Genomic DNA, 6,549 nt, shown 5'->3' on the forward strand with positions numbered 1-6,549 from the left:
TCACGCGGCCTCATTTTGTGTGCTTGCTCATATACGTCATTAAGGTCATATTTGCAATGTTTAGCTTACTAGTCAACGCCCATGAAGTTTAATAAAGCCAAGATATGATTGACTGTAGAAAGGGGGGGATGCAGAGAATCCAAGAATAGAACAACCATTCAAGCTATCTTAGGGTATATGTGTGTCCATTCTTTAAAACTCCTTGTCTTAAAGTATTTTCTATAAAGATACCTGTTTGTACAACTATGAACAAAACCTCAAGGACCAATACATTATTTTTCAAAAACTTATATTTTCTACGAAATAGCTTAGTAAAAAAGGAGAAAGATACAGCTGATTAAAAACATTGGTCTTATTGGGCTTTTGAGAAAATTTCAAATTAAGATAGAAAATATGAACAGATATGTTACCAGTTAACCACGTGATATTTACCTCATAATTCTGAATAAATACTAAGATAACGTTAATTGACTGAGGGTTATCCAAATGACAGCAAGCCTATTTCCATCGTAATGTGGTTTATAACTTAGAGATCAATTTAAAGATCGGCATACTGACCAATCATGTGTTGAGTCAATAATTCTACGCAAGATCACTCTGTGTGGTTGGATAAAGCACAAGTTCTTAGTGGTTCAGTATGTGGATAACCCAGATTATTATAAGTTCTTAAGTATATAGTATTTTATTGTAGGAAAAGCGTGCTAATGATAATACCACAAAGCAATAGTCAGACAAGTATATACATGTACAGATATTGATTCTGAAGTATTATTTGCCACAATCACTCATATTCCGCTAATTGTTTGTCGAACGTAAAAAGAGTTAAGTAATTCATGCGTACTGTCTAACATTTTTATTTAGCCTTGTGTATACAGCTGTATAAATTTGCATGCATCTTGATCATCTATTAGTTATGCTCTCAAAAGGTGGTAGTACACAAAGAATAGATTTTCCGAAAACAGCAATATCAGGCTTACGACTCATTTAAGTAAGATGAATATAGAATAAATCCTTTACCTGAGATATATATTTCATACTATGTTGAATCTCAGTAACAGACTGAACTTATAATGTAATTTGAGTGCTTACATTTAATTACTCATTCTGGTATATGCGAATAACAAAGTGACTATCTGTGATATAATTCTGTTATTAGTTATAAAATTACTAGAGATTTAACGTTTTTCACTAGATAATTTATTAACTCATGTTCTTGCGAGATATTTTTTCTTATTATTTAAGGTAAGACATGCTAATCAAAAATCGTAATAACGAGTATTAGATAACATTCACGTAGGGAATCTAACACATTAATTTTATAAATACAATTCTGATTTTATACTAAAAACAACAAAGACTTCTACAATGCGATATAGATTCAATTCAAGACCGATTTTAGTATGTAATATGCTGTAATTAAAAAGACTTCTTTTTCGGAACTACTTGTTCCATAAATTTCATTGGTTAGAAATTACTGTAAACTTCTGAGTGTCGAGAATTCACTGCTGTAGAAACTTGATTAAAAGATCTGTAATGACCCACTTTGATAATCTGTTGAGTGTTTTCTCTGCGAAAATCGAAATCTCAAACTATTTGTAAATCATAATATATTGATGGTGTAGAGTGGTTAAGCTTTAGCAATTCAAACTAGTTAAACAATCAAGGTTGAATTAAGTATATATAATAATATTAATAACTCTACAACAATATTCCCCTAATAGAAATTTTCATAAACCTATGAAGCTAAGAAACTTTCTCTGTAAACTGAAACCTCATTAGATTTCACATGAACATTTGTCAGTATTTGAGTTGTTTTTTCGGCCATATATCTGTAATACGATAAAAAATTATTTGATTCATTTACTAATAGAAGAATAACATAATCAGTCACACTGTTTGTGTATAGCTGAAATAATTGAAGCGAACTTCGCTGAATTTTTAACATATATACACTAAAATATCAAGAAGATAGAACGTTTTATTTCTGGTTAAAAAGCACAACTGACAAAATGCAGTTAATCTATTTGAACGAACGTCATTCATGAGGGTTATAATAAAATATTCTTTATACATTAAAGACGAACCAAACACTTATCAGGTTTTTTAAAGTATTCAAAATATATTTCACTCTGTTGATCAAATTGATGTATACTTCATTTCTGTATACAACTAATTTAAAGTAATTATTTTTATCGAAAATTTAACAGTTGTTCTGATGTTATTTGTATCCTTAATTAATTTTTGTATGAATCTATTGCATATCAGTTCAGTGAGTTTTCGCGGGCTGGAGATAAAATTCACATTTTAAAATTATCTTAATCTATCGTAGTCAGTAATTACGATTATATTTTCTTTTATTTAGTCACTCAATTGTAGATATTTTGAAATAATTTTCATTATAAAATTGATAGGAGGTATGACTTTTGCTATTATAATTTTTATTCCATCATGACTGAGTGTGTTACACTTGACACTTCCTTAGCATGATAAAGTGGTATTTTCATTGTGGAAAACTTTAAATTTTTCATTCATGTCAGTAAAAAAAGACAGAAAACGAAACAAATCCTCCATCAGAGATTACGATAGTGAAAATAATAATTCCCATTTCGTTTTTGTTGGTTGCCAGGTGCAAGGTCATGATTGCAAGCGAGAGTAGAGTTTATTCTCACCAGTTTTCGCAACAGCTTATTTATATAGATATCCCATTCCCCTTCGACAGAAGTTGCTTTAGTAAAATATGGTTTATTCCATCATAACATTTGATGTTTTTGTTGAAAATTTAATGCTAAATGTCAGATATGAGATCTTAACGATGGCAATATTAATTATTTAAACGAAGAGTATATAAAAACATTAATTAATAGGTGGACAAAGCGATAAACATTCGTTATTTTCTTAATGATTCTAATAATCTAGAATATACAAATCATCATCTGAACTTAAACATATAAAATAATTCAGCATTTTTATGTTTTTAGTAAAGTGATTACGGATAAAATCTAAGTTCATACTCGAATGATAACAGTTGATTTCAGCTAGTTATTCCACTGGTGAGGCAGGTAATACATGAGTGTTCTCTCTTGATATAGATCTGCAGTTTATTTGGTGATCAGAAAGCAATAATTTGATACTAACAAAGGATAAACAATGTCTAGGCGATATTTAGTGCAATATTGATATTAAATGTATTAGTAGAAACAAGTGATTTTTTATTGTCGTTGGAAATGCGACAAAATGAAATGAGAGATATTTTTGTAGGGATTTCGTGATAATTTAAGAGGATATAAGATAGTTTGTGCTTTAATGTGGAACCCATTACTGATAATCGGTTGTCCAAATCGGGTTTTTATAAATAAAGTTAAATTTCAAACTAATATGATTAGTTTTTAGTTTATATTCATCCTTCTATTCACTGGTAGATATAAATCGAAACTTTTGTTTTGGGAAGACATCTATTATTAGCGATCTGATTGTTATGTTTACTGACTAACTTACTCCTGTTACTTCCAATGGAGCATAGACCGCCGATCAGCAATCTCCAACACACTCTGTTCTGGATCTTCCTTTCTAGTTCTATCCAATTCTTCATTCTTCTCATATCTGTCTCCATTTCTCGACGTAATGTGTTCTTTGGTCTTCCTCTTCTCCTTAGCCCTTCAGGATATCAAGTGAGCACTTACCTTGTGATGCAGTTGGTTGCTTTTCTCAATGTGTATCCTATCCACTTCCCGTGCTTCTTCCTGATTTCTTCCCACTCTGATATCTGGTTTGTTCTCTCCCACAGTAGGTTGTTGCTGACAGTGTCCGGTCAACGGATCCGAAGTATTTTGCGTAGACAACTGTTAATAAACACTTGTGTCTTCTGGATGATTGCTTTCGTAGTTCTTCAAGTTTCTGCCCCATACAGTAGAACTGTTTTGACATTTGTAAAGTAAAAACTTTTTAATATATTTATTTTAGACACAGAATTCATAATGTAAAAAGGTAGGCATAATAATGGGGTTGTGAAGGCAGATATTAGTACATACTGTGTTGGAAGTGTGTTAGTTACTCATCGGCTGTACTAAACAATCATTGTACTGTATTAAGAATCAGCTAAAGATAAAAAGCGCGCACCACCGAACTTCGTTTCAGTGATATGAAGATAAAGTACTTACTGCGGAACCTGAAGATCTTAGATATGATTCTAAGTGAGGTTATGTTCGACGATTTCAGATGAACGAAACTTTCTTGTCTATATCATGTTCATAGAGAGACAGTTGTTTTTACTAATAAAAACCTACCTTCTGTGAAGCAAACAGAACAATGAGTCATTACTGTTTGCCATCAAAACAGAAATATTTGGAGACATTTCAGTGCCTCTGTTTACCATATAACTATATGAAACTCTGTTTTTATATATTTTTTCTAGTTTAGAATGACAACCTCTTAACACTAAAGAATAATTCATCATATATACCTAATTTTCTTCACAGATGATTTCACTAGCAAACTGTGAAGTTGATAGAGTTTCCCTGTAAGAAAATTATCTAATTACAAATAACAATCATAACGTTATTAATGGAAGAAAATGGTATTTTGAATAGAACAACAAACATGGACATAAACATTCAGCTGTTTACTTTTAATGTTAAGTGATTACTTGATTTAGTGTTATTTTATAATTTCATTTTTTAAAATGAGAAATTTTGATTTCAAGAAATATAAACAGATCATATATAAAATATGTTTGTGGAAGAGGATAATTTACTCTATTGAAAGAAGAAAAGTGACAGTTACCTTGGTGATCTATGTTCTAATTGTCAGACATGCACATAAATATGTACGAACATCATTTTCTTCTCAAGGTGAATTAAATAATTTAGATCCCCTTTACCTAGTGATTCTATATTTGTCATCTAATATGGGTTTAACTAGTATAAATAGTTGCAAAAAAAACTAACATTTATGGTTTACAATGAACTTAGGATGTATTTGTTAGTAAGAATTATATATTTAACCGAGAATATTTCATTATAGGGTTTTTTGATGTCATTGCTGGGTGGTTTTTAATTACCTGGTTTTAGAACATAAAACAATAAACCCTGAATTGATTGTAGTATATGGGGTTTATGAAGACTGTTGGGTTTTAAAGTTTACATCATTAGTTTACCTCAGTTAGACAACCATTAATAACCAGGAAGCCCTGGACAGCTGTTTTACTTTAGTATGGGACTCCTGAGAAGTGTTGACTCACGACTGCACTGGGGAGCGAACTTGGAACACTCAGGTCTATTGACGAGCGATTAACCTTTAAACCACCGAACTGGCGTCCAGCGATTTTCATTGTCTAATTAAAATCAATTCATGGTATTGTGTAATTGTCCTCCGATTTCAATGGGGAGTAACTACATCACACCAGAAATGGTTGAACTCCACTGGTCATGGCTTTTTGCCCAAAATCCAAGAATTACCTCTGAAGACTAGTCACTTGATACTCATTAGTATAGAGGTATATGGAGTTTGTTGAATTTTACAGTTTAGCGGAAATGAATTTTTGCCGGCCATATTTTCAGATGGTATAAATTTTGCCACTAACAATATTTAACAACCATAGTAACATTTCTTATTTTATTCTTTAACTATTTGGTGATGAACAGTGATACAATCGTTGCTTTGGATTAAACTCAGAAGAATCATTGAGCTAACCCGTGAATTCAATATAACTAAAGTATCATGCGAACTTAAGTATTATAAGGTCGGGATTTATAATGGGTCACAATTTATCACCAATTGACTGAAATTGAAAAGATCAGTCGCCGAATTCCAACCCAACCAATAAGTTTCATATACTGATTACGGGACGTTTAGAATTCTGGTTTCAATTTCAATGAAATTTATAGTTGTGCGATTCTTGTGAGAAAAACTGTGAAATTTCTTCGGAAGTTCCATCTCACATCATTCAGTAGTGCTACTTATAATTTGTATTTAAAAGTAACTCATCAAGTGTTACAGTTTCTTACTGATAAAAATATTGGTTCATGAAACTGGAGTCCAATAACAATATTTTTGTCGTGAGTAATGTACAAGGAAAAGTAGTAATCAGACAAACTAAATGGTAATACAATAGTTTCTGTTCTAAATAAAATTTTCCCATCAGGTTTAGCTGAAGTCTCCTTATATCTAAAACTATTGACCAAGTCTAATTTATACGGTTACTCTATTTACACGTATTGTTTGTCCTCACGTAGGAGCCAGCTAGATGTAATCTCATTTTTGATATAGCACTGATGACTAAATTTGAAATAATAGTATTGCTTTGAGGAGGACTCTAACCAATGACCTTTCATTTGATTTGATAAGGTCAACTGTAACTTTACATTAGTTACACAATTTTTCATGCTACTCGATATCATTTTGACGGATGGAAAGATTATTTGTCTGGGGATCATGCGGTCAGTTTCTTGAACTGACAGTGATGATCTGTCTGAATGATAATTATTCACAAAACCCAAGTCGTATTGATGCAAATTCTCACACTGAACAAATATGAGAAAACAAGTGGTCAGA

Source organism: Schistosoma haematobium, chromosome ZW, assembly GCF_000699445.3.
Source record: "Schistosoma haematobium chromosome ZW, whole genome shotgun sequence".
In the NCBI taxonomy this organism is placed as follows: Eukaryota; Metazoa; Platyhelminthes; class Trematoda; order Strigeidida; family Schistosomatidae; genus Schistosoma; species Schistosoma haematobium.